At 41.4% G+C, this 13,570-nt stretch overlaps 1 protein-coding gene across 1 annotated transcript in view; it reads right to left on the reverse strand.

Moving 5' to 3' along the window:
• The window catches only part of FKBP1B (FK506 binding protein 1B, 12.6 kDa), a gene marked incomplete at its 5' end in the record, with an annotated part of 43,657 nt that overhangs the window by 29,109 nt on the left and 978 nt on the right, over positions 1-13,570 (reverse strand). The gene's annotated exons all lie outside the window — the stretch shown is intronic.

A 13,570-nucleotide genomic window follows, 5' to 3' on the forward strand; every position in this document is an offset into this window, starting at 1 on the left:
GATCACTTACATAAACAAATAACAGCACCACTAGACAGTCCCCACCACATCAGTGTGATATATACAGAACATGCTAAAAAGATAAATTTGTCCCAGTACATTATGCAATGGAGAGACTGAGAGTGTGCTCTGGGAGGGTATCCAAACTATGCACTACTGGGAAGTTGGACAGGTCAGAAACGTGAGAAGGAAATAAATAAATATTCCTCCCTGTTCTCACAGGTAAGTCTTTTTTTCTTCTCTACAACCACCCAAGTGCTTTGGCTCCCTACACCACTGCAAAGCTCCAGGCCTGCAGCAGTGCCCGATCACAAGTGTGGCTGTGCTCTTTCCATCACTCTGCACTTCCATGCTGTTGTCCTGCTGTCCTTCACAACCACTTCTTCCCTCCTTTTTTGGTAGCAATCATGGATTGGAAAATCAACTAATTAACTCCTTAGCCAACTTGTTTTTCTTTCATGTCACATTTTCCCAGTTCACAGTGCAGCCACTGCAGTATTTTTACAGACAGGACAGAGTGGTGCAGAGGCAGGAGGAAATCCCTGGGGACATCCCTGCATTGCCTGTTTCAGCCCTACCTATTCACATCATAGGACCTCTGGAGCCCATGACAAGCAAGTTACACTGTAGAGCAAGAAACATTTTCAAATGTGGGCTGCACTCCTGTTCTTTTGAATGTGTTAAAATTCTCCACTGCCGCATCCTCTGAGGAAGCAATCAGAAAACAAGTGCCATTACTTAATGTATTGCTAGAACATGCTTAGAAGCCGCAAAACTAGTAACTGTAATATAACTTACATGTGAGTAAACAAACAGGCTAGAAAAGTTTTCTAAGAGTCTATTACAACTTGCTGAAGTATTGAAGAAAAACTAGAAGAAAGGTGGTCCTATGCATAGTAAGAGATCAACAGGAGGGTTGAAGGGCACATTGGGGATATTCATTCATTCATTCATTTATTCATGTGCTGCCAGACAATGTCCGGTTCCTCTCGAATGCAGGCTCCAAATCCAGAGAACACTTCACATTTGTCTGACTTTTATCAGCTGACACCCTCTTGGCCTGTATTGTACACCAGTTTCTCAAGGGAAAAAGAAGAGCTAAGATAACTATTGCCCTAGTGCCTCCTGCTTTTTCAACACAGCTTCTTGTCCACAAAATGCACAGAGGTGTCTGAAATCTGCAGTTAAGTGTGACAAGCACTGAAGGCTGGAGCTGTTATCACACTGCCCTCTATAAACATAAAGGCTAATGTGTCCCCTTGCCTAATACAGCTGTCAGCATTTAAATGCTCTGTAGCCTACAAATGGCCCAGTCCTACGGTGACAGACTGAATAATAGAAAGATTACAGGTTGTGTAACTCCATTACAGTATGGAGGAGCTTTGCAGGCAGTCAGTGTTTTCCCCAACCTCACACAGGCAAAAATCCCAGCCCAAGATTTTATTTCTCTTTTGCTGCAAGGCAAATAATTTCTCAGCTCTCCACACCACCTCTGGCCCCTGCGTTTATAGCTCCAGGCTCTCTCAGGTCCAGCCTACTTTGTTTGACATCATTTTCCCAAACACTTTAGAAACTTTTGCCTCTGAAGAGGAGCTTTGAATGTGCTTTTTGATAGGCAGCCTTAGGAAATCACTTCAGAAATGGCTCTGCAGTTTTAGGAAACCAATGTATTGCAAGCTTTAGTTACTTTATTGAAATACAGTGAATTGTTACAATTAAATCTCCCATTATCCTTTACCACAGGTAAGGATTGAGTCTTTATTCTGTTTACAATGCTTATATAACCAATTAAATCAGGATTGGTTAGAAAAAGATAGAAAACCTAATAAAAACTGAAGTACATCATGATTTTCCGTGATTTATCTTCATTCAAATACTTTGTTCTCAAAAGGTAAACACTCTTTTGAGATCTGGCAAAAAGGAAACAGCTCTTCCACAGAGTTGATATAGCCTATAGATAAAATACATATAGACTGGTCATGTAATAGGTAAGTAGATAGGTAAATATAATAGATAAGGATGTTAAAAGCGCATGAATTTCTAGCCCCAGCTTTTTTAGAGGTCTGCTGTGTTCCCTGGACAAAGCATTTCCCTTCTGAATGTTCCTGTCTTTTAAAGGAGAATAAACAATGCTTTTTCTTTTCCAAAGGGATTTATGAATGAATGGTGTAGCACTCTGATCAGATCCAGCTTTTTAAGTTGTCCACAGGGGATTAATGATGGCAATTCTTCATGACTGTACCAACTCCGATTTGCGTTAAGACTCATACCCATTTAAAATCCTACACTTCCAGCCAGGAATCACAAAAAATGTTGAAAGTGAGATGAGTTATATAAATGGTTTCACATAGAACAAGCCTTAATGGTACAGGTAAGGATCATTTTTTTAATGAGGCATTTCCACCCTGTTCCAGCAGCTTTTCAACACCTCTTCTTACAGTTACAGGCTCTGGAAGTCCCCAGCATTCAGTTATAAAAGGTCAGAACTTTTGAATTCCAGCCAGGAAAAGGCAAGACATGACAAAATGGGCTCAGTCCACGTCAGATGATAGCCCTCAGCTGTGCTGTGCAGGAGCACTGCTGACTGACCTAAGGAAGTGTCTGAACCTGTCCCTGCTCTTTATTTGACTGAAGGCAAGGTGCTAATGACGGCAGAAGGAAATTCAAAGGACAGCATAAATCGAAAGCCATAGATGGGGCTGTCTGTGTATTCCAGAAACTACCCTGGCACGGTGGGACAGACACAGCCACAGCTTTTCCAGAGTTGTTGCCAGCTGGCCACGGTGGGACACAGAGGGTGTGGGGAGCTAGTCACACAGGCAGTGTGACAGAGGAGCAGCTCCTGCTCTCATCAGTGGAGAGACACTTCCAGAGTGACCTCAAGCCCATGCCAAAGTCAGATGTTTCAGCATGACACTGCAGAAAAGATTGTTCCTCTCTGTGAATGGCCTACAGAGCCCTATAGAGAAGGACTCGGAGGCATCGGTTGATAAAAACTTGGACACGATCCATTAATGTGCACTTGGCCCAGAAGGCCAATTGTATCCTGAGCTGCATCAGACATGTGGCCAGGAGGTTGAGGGAGGTGATTCTTCCTCACTACTCATGAGATCCCCACCTGGATGGATGGAGTACTCCATCCAGTTCTGCAGTCCCCAGTACAGGAAAGATGTGGACCGGTTAGAGTGGATGCAGAGAAGGTCATGAAAAAGGTCAGAGGGCTGGATGGAGCACCTCTTCTTGGAAGACAGGCTGAGAGAGTTGGCGTTGTCCAGCAAGGAGAAGAGAAGACTCTAGGGAGACCTTACTGTGGAATTTCAATATTCACAGGGCTTCTCAGAAAGACAGACAGAGACTTTTTACCAAGTAGCGACCAGACTGGGGCAACAGTTTTATACTGAATGAGGGTAGGTTTAGATTAGATTCTTCACTGTGACAGTGGTGAGACAATGGCACAGGTTGCACAGAGAAGCTTGGGATGCCCCACATCCACACACTGGAAGTGTTCAGGCACAGGCTGGATGGGGCTTTGAGCAACCTGGCCTAATGGAAGGTGTCCCTGTTCATGGCAGAAGGGAACTAGATGATCTTTAAGGTCCCTTCCAGTCCACGATCCTATGATACAGATACAGAGTCAGCAGCTAGCCTACGAATTTCAGTCTTAGATCCTCAACCTTTAAAACAAAACCTGGGGGAAAAGCTTTTTCACCCAAGTTACAGCTTTCACAACAAAAATTTACTTCAATTCTTCAGGCTGAAAAATGTAAATTCCAGTCTGGAAATAGCAACACTTGATGGTGATGTCTTGGGAACTTGTCCACTGCGTGACTCACCTTCTAACTTCTTTCACATGCCCTAGAATAGCTAGATTTCACCTCCCAAAGTACAAGGCCCTCCTCTCTTCTTGAAAATCCCTGCTTATTGCATAAACTGAAATTTATACACAGAAGAGAACAAAAATGGAAGTGCCCATAACTACCATCCCTATATAGTATTATAGTGTAATTTCCAAACAACTACTTGTTTGTTTTGTGGTTTGGCTTTGGGTTTGGTTTTTTTCCCCTAACACAGTCTAGATAATTTGAAGAGAAAGATGCTACTTTTAATGTTGCAAGGGCAGCAACTTCAACGGGTTAGGAAGTTGCAAAACAGCATTTTCACTTTGGTCATTAAAAGCTAGATAGAACCAATGCATCTGGGAGTGTATTTTTTGGTAGCAATCATGGATTGGAAGGTTTGGCTTTGGGTTTGGTTTTTTTCCCCTAACACAGTCTAGATAATTTGAAGAGAAAGATGCTACTTTTAATGTTGCAAGGGCAGCAACTTCAACGGGTTAGGAAGTTGCAAAACAGCATTTTCACTTTGGTCATTAAAAGCTAGATAGAACCAATGCATCTGGGAGTGTATTTTTTGGTAGCAATCATGGATTGGAAAATCAACTAAACTAATCACTGAGAACAGAATAAAAGAAGACAATCTTGCTAAATCAAGGTAGTTGTATCATTAAATGTGCAAAGGGAAGGGATTTAGAGCAGCGAGAGACAGCTAAGAACTATGTAGATAAATGGAAAAGATCTGGAAGGAGAAACCAGACTTGGAATACCATAAGCAGAGACAGAGGGAGTTACAAATCTCATGCCCCTCACAACCACTACCGTAGCACACTGAGTTTTAGAAGACCCAGGGTGTTGGATGAGAGATAAAGGGCCAAACTGCCTAAGTGCATGGATCAGCTGCCTCAGCTACAAAGATCCACTGGCTCTGCCTGATGACCCATTGGCTACAGCATTCAAGATCCCTCACACAGAGTGACGTGCGAAGGAGTTCAAACTTGTGCCGACAGCAGTCTTGTGGGAAGAAAAAAAATTAAGGAAGATTTACAATGCCCTTGAGTAACTAAAGGTAAATAATATGTCTCAATTGAGAGACATGGCTTTCAATATGAAGCCCCCATCAGCCCCCTGGCCCTGGTTCAGCGAGACTCAGCAGAACTCCTGCCAACGCCGACTCGCCGCAGCAGCACGTGCTGCCTGCTCAGCTGCTTACCCACACCAAACACGGACACCATGTGAGCGACTTGGCACTGCCCTCTCCAGGGATCTCCCACACACATCCCTGAAGCATTCGACCAACACACTGAGCTCTGAGGATCACAAGCCTGCAGAGAGCTCTGGCTGCACAGCACCTGCTTGGGTAACACACCTGAACTGTGATGTGTTATATATATGTATCTAACTGACGTGTATCCACTGCAGAGGAGTAACACCATGTGTTGTCTCGTTAAGAAAATATTCCCCCTTCCACACACCTGCCTAGCTGAGGTGCCTGACAGGAACTGCATTAAGCTCTTTATCTAATCAATAGAGAGAGAGGCATATCCACAGCTAACTATTTAGGTAACCTAAGGTAACTAAGGTCTCAATTTAGACTTCTTAATTAGGTAAGTACAGCAATGTCAGTTCTATTTTGTCAATAAAGGGAGACAAGGCTATCACTGGTGCCAGATGATAAGAGTTTCTCATTTGACTGATGTAGCAACCATTTGTAAATTTTACACTAACAAATACTACTCACTGCACAGTATTTTTCAAAAATTATTTGATTTGGGGGGGCATATATTACTAGAAAATTACATAATTCTTGTAAGGAGTTCTAATGATCAAGAACTGATGCAAATCTTTGAGGTCTAAGCCCTCAAATATAGGTATGAGCTGCAAGCAGGGTACACTGGGGTGACTGAAAATAAGTGTAGAGGATCCAGCAAAAATATTTTGTTTGAAACAGCAATCTAATTTTGTAAAAGATGGCACTGTTGTGAATCAGTCCTGAGCTTTTAAAAACTTGATGAACAGGGACTATTAGTTCTCTGGTACTTTATATAATCTGCTTTGTGAGCTGGGTTTTTTTGGGTTTTTTTAATATCTTGAAATCCACTTCTTCGAGGTTTTTGTGAGGCAGGAGTAGGAGGTTTAATTGTTCGGTAGCAGTTTCATTTTTATGCACAATAGGAAGGGAGCATGATGCTACAATCCCTCTGTGAAAGGAAATCCTGTAAAGGTTAGCAAGTGCTCCAAAATCGAAGCCAGCAGTCACCAAATCACTCAGCATGTTTCATGCTGACAGAGAAGTCTCTGTCAGGGGAGAAAGTGTCTGTGTACGCTATCTTGAAGAAATCTATTTATAATCTTTACTCTGCAAGAATGAAACTCATCCTGTCTTCTTCCCAAATGAATATAAGGCAGTGCTAACGGGCAATCCTGAAGCCTTTCCTTTCTTTGCTCAAAACACATCAGCAGCTGCCCAAAAAACACCTCAATGCCATGGGGAGCACCTTTAAAGGGAGAGAGGCTTCCAATTCTTAGTCAAATCAAGGCTTCTCAGCTGAAGTTGCCAATAAGAATGCTGTTGGATAATTTCAAGGTCCTTTTCTGCTTCACTTACCACATTAGGTAGCATCTAACAGCACAGGTGATTCCAGTGAAACCGATGGGCACAGTGCACAGCAATGCGGTAAAGGAGCAACTGGGAAACTTTGCGGCTATAGTTTATTACACTGATCCTTTTCCATCAGGCAACAATCTGCTATGTTCAATTTAAACTTACTCACTCTGCCGCTGAAGCTGCTACATTTATTGCTACAAATCTCTGAACCTTTTTATTCATCAAATCACTTTTGCACCTCAATAGATTTAGTCTCACAGCACTTGCAAACATTAATTTCATGACAATTTTGAGAGGCTCAGCCCCCTTTTCTCTTAAATTTAAAAAATAAAAGAGCAAGTAATAGACCTGAAATCAGTCACTAAGCTGGAAGCAAAATGCATACATAGGAGAAATCTCTTCTGCTCAGACTTCTGCTTCTGGACTCTGATCACTATCAGGCTGAAGTCGCTGCAAAAATACTCCCAGAGATAACCAATCTATATTAAATAAGCAAAGATGTGAATTTTACTCCTTTATTGAGGGAGTTTTAAGACTTGCAAATTGTTTCTAAGGGGCTGCAAAAGACCATGTTCTTCATGGAGGACTAAAATTAGTTTTGCAGTTATGCTTCACCAAAGAAAAAGGATGTTTGTAAGTGCTTAGCTGCAGAAGCAAAAAGCTTTTGTTCCTTCAAACCAGGGCATTAAGTAAAAAAATACAGAAAATTGGCAGCCCCCAAAAGATGGACAGACATCACACTCATCTGGTATAATGTATCTTGGAAACATGCTCAGTAAAACAATTAAGTTCCTTCTAGGTAAGCAAGATTCAGCTGGCTATAATTCAAGGCTCAATTATAATGTCTGTTACAATACAATTCTTATTAATGATAATTCTAATTGCAGTGTTCACTACCCTCTTCCAAACCCAGCTAGACAGTTTCCTGGAGACAAAGAATTTTGATTAAATGCCTTAGCTAGTTCAATTTTCCTCTCAGCTACACATGCAGAGCTCCCTCTGAAGTGGTACAGATGTTTCTGAAAACAAGACCAGAGAAATAACATCCTCCTGTACTCACCTGGCACAAAGTGCTTTCACACAAAGCTAATGTACATCTAGTCATGCTCACAAAGAAACATATGACACACAGCAAAGTCACTCTGAATTTATGTTAGCCTATTTGAGAGTATGTCAGTATAGACAAATCTGTGGCTATTACTACATACACTTAAGACTGGGTTGATTTTGATCCAAGAAAAATAGGCAGATCTGTTCTCTTTTTGGCAAGAGTTATTTCAAGGGAATTGCATTATATTTCTATTGTGTTAAATGGAAAATGCTTTTTCTAATTGTGATAAATCAAGCATATTCTATAAATTATTGTTCATCTGCATCTATGCAGTATGCTTTTGTTATATAAAAAGCTTTCAACTTCACAGACACAATCATAACTTTCAATGCTACACCACTGCCAGAGCTAAAGAAACAATATAAAGTAATTCTGGCAATATATGGGAAAAGAAGATATTAATTTGTCCTCAGACCACTAGGAAAAGAACAATTAATCATTTGTTCTGCTTTAAATAAAAGCATGCTTCCTAAAATGGAATGAATTTGTACAGCTCAGCTGAAATAAATGGAGTAGTATTCATTTATTTCAATAGGGAATTTCACTTTAAATATTTTTTTAAAAAAATTAAAAATCATCTTCTCAGTATTGAAATATTGGAGAGAGAGCTGCTGAACTCTTCTCCCTGGGATCCAGTGACAGAACATGTGGGAATGGTTCAGAGCTGCTCCAGGGGTGGTTTAGGCTGGACATTAGGAAGCATTTCTTCACTGAGAGGGTGTTCAGAACTGGAACAGGCTTCCTGGAGGGGTGGTTGATGCCCCAGGCCTGTCAGTGTATGAAGGGCATTTGGACAATGCCCTTAACAACATACTTTAACAGGTGGTCAGCTGTGATGTTGCCAAGCATTGAATTAGAAGATCATTGAAGGTTTATTCTAGTCTAGTCTAAATGTATTTGGTGCAATTTTGTGGCCATTGCCCTAGCCTAAAAAGCCTACGGAAAAATATTCTCTGATGGAAGTCCAGTTTAATAAGCAACTAATGATCATGCCTTTATCGTCTCACTCAAACAAGTCTGTTACAGCACACAACAAATACTGAACATCATTAGTTCCTTAAAAAGGCAGAGTTTTACAGGTGGTCAAGGAGAAAGATGAAGAGGTTAAGAATTCAGCTCTGCCACAATATGCAAGGGACAACACAGGAGAATATCAACTCTGAAAAACTTGGGGAAAAAGCTGCCCTCTGACTATTAAGAGCAGATGTGGATTCAGTATACACAAAGCTTGTGTGAGGGCACATCATCACTCAGCAAAAAGAATGGGATTCAGCTTCCCAGAGTGCAGGTTTTACTCCACAGTCTCTAGACAGAGCATTCACATAACCTCATCAAAAATTTTATTTTAGGGGCATTTCTAACTGAAAGTCACATTTTGTATCACCTTCATAAATATCTGAAAAATCTGCACTGCTAATTCCCGCTGCCAGAGTCAAAAAATTTATATCACAGGAAACAAAACTGCAGAAAATGCCTCAATTCTGTTTATGCACTCCAGGACTAATTTGATTGTATTACTGTCAGTACTCCAATGTAACCTGAAGACCCAATCAAGATTAGGTCACCATTACGTAAGGCATGAAGAAGGAGGCAATTCATATCTCAAATTCCCTGCAACCTCTCTACGTGAGGCAGACAAAGTACAACTATCATTTTGCAGATGGAAAACAGAAGGAGTAAGCAGATTGCCAAAGACTTTCAGAAACTTGCTCAATGAAATCTCTGATAAAAAACATGACATAAACCAGTGCTGCTGCAAATGCACTTTGGTGCCAACACACTGCCTTATCTGTTAATCCCATTACTACAATATTGCATCAGGTAACTTTTGAGACTCAACACAGATGCTGGATAATTATTGTTATTTGTTATATTATTATTATATTTGTTATATTTCTTAACAAAAATAAGCATACAGGAATGTGACCACATTTTTCCATCACATAGTAAAACTGGGACTTGGTTTCACGTTCTGTCACAGTTCTCGTATCTAATCTTCTGCAATGATCTGGAGCATCTATTTGTGTACTCAACTCAGGCCTTGCAAAGCTGAAAAATTAGCAGGTGATTTACAGGACCAAAGTTAGGCACTAAAACGTCTTAGGAAAATGCAATTAGGTGCTTCTGAAGGGTAATCCAAAAATCCTGCTCTAATTGTAAAGCAGTTGAGAACTACTCCCTAGGAAAAAAAAATTTACAAACCTAAGTGGTCCCTTCTAAACTACTCCCTAGTGAGGCTGCACCTTTACTCCTGCTGCCACGGGAACTTAGGTCTGTCCATTAAGGCATCACAATGCATCAGGGCATTAGACCACAAAGTCTGCTCCTGAGATTATGCATCCAGTTGAACACGGAGAAAAAGAGGAAAAGCTGCCACATGTAACAGCCTAATAGCTGGAGCACTGACAGCAGAAGTGTAAAACTTGATCACAGTTCTCCTTCATCTTGAGGAGATTCCAGTTCTCACTTCCCACTCCTCTAGAACATGTAGGGTCGTCAGACTCGAAACTACCCTGCTGAATTTCTACCTTAGTGATGAATCATAAGATCCTGGAGGATGAGCAGACAACTCTAAAGTTCTGCCAAACATCCAGGGTCCCAGCCTTTGGTCTTGTCTGGACTTTTCCTGCATGGACTGCCAGGACAACTCATGCAGACAGCTTGTTCCTAAAAGACACCTTTTAGTCCTGTAGTGCTAGCAGTCCCCTCCTGTCCATGCTCTCTGCCCTCACGCCCCACCACATGGTAAATGTACAAGACTCCTGGGGAGGGAAGGCAGGATGGGGAAATAAGACAAAACACAGCCCACAGCCCATTCCTCATTGGAGTCTCCTTAAAGATTCGTAACTTGCTCTGGCACAATAAAACCCATTCTAGCCTCTTCACTCCTTCGAGACAGGAATAACTAGTGGACAGGCAATGTTTTTTCTATGCATGCACAAAAAACAGCCCTTTGGAGAACCATGGAACCAACCGTGTTTGTGCTAAGGAGTTGTATTGCCACAGTGTGTGCGCATCGGTAGGAGAGTGGAAGGGACACTGCAACAATTTGCATGGCCTACCAAACTGTCAAGACGAGGCATCATCATATGGGAAAATCACTGGATTAAAAAAAAAAAGTATGGAATTATTCCCTGAAGACAGAGACTAGACTATGACTCCTTCCATATTCCTGCATGAGTGCTTGAACCAATTACTCACCCTCTTGCCTGCTCCTTTCCTTGCCCATGGCTCTTGCATTCTCTACTGTTGAATGTGCCAAGCTAAACTCGGGAGGGAGCAGGAATTTTCAGCTTTCTTGTCCCCAAGAATGTAATGGTTGCAATTAAAGATGTGGCAAACAGAGCTATGACCCTCTTCTGTTGGAAAAGCCAACTGAGGATAGGTTTGCTATGTCTGAAATAGCTGGTTTTATACATAAAGTGGGCAGTCACAGACTGTAGTTTTGACTGAAAGTGGCTGCCTCTGTTGTGCTTGATCCTGGTTTCAGAGCTATGCTCTGAGCACTCCAGTGAGGTCAGGGTTTTCTAGGGATCCAAATGATCTCTAGATATTGACAGAGTCCAGTCAGTGCATGGTTCCCTCACTTCCCAGAACACAACACTTCCTTACAGGTATCTGTGCCTAGCTGCAGAATCATGTGTAGGCTGAATATGGAGACAATTTGAGAGCTATACATGCTCCCAATATTAAGTAGCTCTGGAAAGCAGGATTTCTTTCAATTAGGCATCTTAGTTTTTCCTAATTCCCAATTCAAGTGTCAAGATAGATGTTATGAACATCTCCGTGGACTTCTCTGAAACTTACCTACCCACTTCCTAAAGCAGGACTCACAGAAGTGTGGTGAGGATAAGCATTAAGTACAGCAAGACCTAATAAGATCACATAAATAAGACAGATCATTCCAAGATAAATACCAGGCACATCCGGAATCTCATCAGTACAAAAAGCAGCTGTAATGCATTCAGATAAAATAGTTTTAAATTAAAACTTGACATTCATATGTCATCTTCCACACATGCCTTACAGACCACTGGAAGAAAACACGTTATCCACTGACCATGGGCTCTCTCTAAAAACATCACCACCAAAGACTGCTTGGACTCTGCATCAGCAGTGGAACTGAGGTGATGAGCTTTCCCTGGTATCTGTTCTAATCTGGGAGTTAAGAGAGGTTGCATAGCACCATCAGCAAGATACATGGAGGAAGCACAGTTTACACTGGAGATTGATTTAATGAGTTTTTATAAAGTCTTTTATGTCAAAACCGGCTTATGATAGCCTCATCTAAGACAGGATCTAATATCAATAAGAGTATGCAGCATCTTGTTATCTTTCCACATTTACCATTCACACTCTCTCTGAAGTTATCCAGAAAAATTGTGCTTTGTGGGAGCCACCAGGCTCAATTTTTTTTTGTCTATTTCAGTTCTGACATTTAAATTTATCTCAAACTAACTAGGGGTGGGAAGTGACAATTTTATTTCATAAAACCCTTTGAAGTTTGGACAGGAACAGAAACATATCTTCCAGCATCTTCACAAAAATAATTTCAAAACATGTATTTTCAGATCTAAGTTACAGAAAAGTGTCTGTAAGAGCTGAGCCTGGCATGGGAGATTCATGCATTTAACTTCTATTTCCAACTAGAAATCCTCATCAGATCAAAAGACACCAAATATATAAATGTACAAGAGCTTAAACACAGACAACCTACCTCCCAAGCCAGTGCACTAACCCACATATAACCTTCTGAATGGTGATATTATTGAAACTCTATCACAAAGCTTAGTGAAAATACAACAGGTTCACTTCATTAGTTATATTTACTGGGAAAAGTTCCCATCTTGCTCCAGCTGTAAGCTACAGAATTAAGCACAAAACTGAAGGAAAGCAATAGTTACCAGTGAGAAATCTTCCTATTATCCTAAACACTAGAGGAAAACATTACTTTACAAATCTAGGCCCAGATCAGAAGCTGTCAATCCCATCACTTACATGTTGACTTCTTAAGGAAAAGACCACATAAAATGGCAGCTCTTGATGTGAACTTCCCAGCTGGGTTCTTGGACTGCAGAAATTTTTGTATCCTTTTGACAACTCACATAACTACATACCAAGCATAACGCTGTAAACTGATTTAAGGGATATCTTCCCTCTGAGCAAAGGTGCAGCATAAACAGCTCCATTAACCAGCTCACCACTTAAGATTGATACAAGTGCATAAAGCAGGTGTTAAATAGACCTTGTATTAATCTCTTCAATCTGGAATGAATTTTACTGCCAATACACAGACAGATGTTTTTAAGATACATACAATCATTAATAGTCTGTATCAAGATCAGAGGCTGGAAAAATATGAACCCAGCGTTTTGACTGCTTCACATCTGATTTCACAGAGTCATAGAATCATCAAGGTTGGAGGAGCCCTCTAAGATTCCTAAACCCAACTATTAGCCTGCCACTCTGCTGTAACCCTTAAACCCTAAACCATATCCTTCAGCCTCAGATCCAGACACATTTGAAACACTTACAGGGATGGTGACTCCACCACCTCCCTAGGCATCCTATTCCAGTGCCTGAACACCCTAACAGTTTTTTTCTAACATCTAATCCTCATGTCCTCTGTCTCAGCTTATGGCCATTCCCTCTAGTCCTCTCACTGCAGGCATGGCAGAAGAGACCATCCCTCTCTACAACCCCCTTTCAGGCAGTGGTAAAGAGCAATGAGGTCACCCCTCAGCTGCCTCTTCTCAAGGCTAAACAAACCCAACTCCCTCAGCTCAGCCATTCACAACATGTTCTAGACGTTTTATGAGCCTCGTTCCCCTTCGCTGGACTCACTCCAGTGCCTCCATGACCTTTTTAAAGGGAGGGGAGCAAAACTGAACACAGTACTTGGAGGTGTGGCCTCACCAATGCCAAGTACAGGGGAATGATTCCTTCCCTGGTCCTGCTGGCACAACTGTTCTTGATACAGGCCAAGATGCCATTGGCCTTCTTGGCCACCTGTGCACA

This window comes from Acanthisitta chloris, unplaced genomic scaffold (genome assembly GCF_000695815.1).
Source record: "Acanthisitta chloris isolate BGI_N310 unplaced genomic scaffold, ASM69581v1 scaffold13808, whole genome shotgun sequence".
Classification (NCBI taxonomy): Eukaryota; Metazoa; Chordata; class Aves; order Passeriformes; family Acanthisittidae; genus Acanthisitta; species Acanthisitta chloris.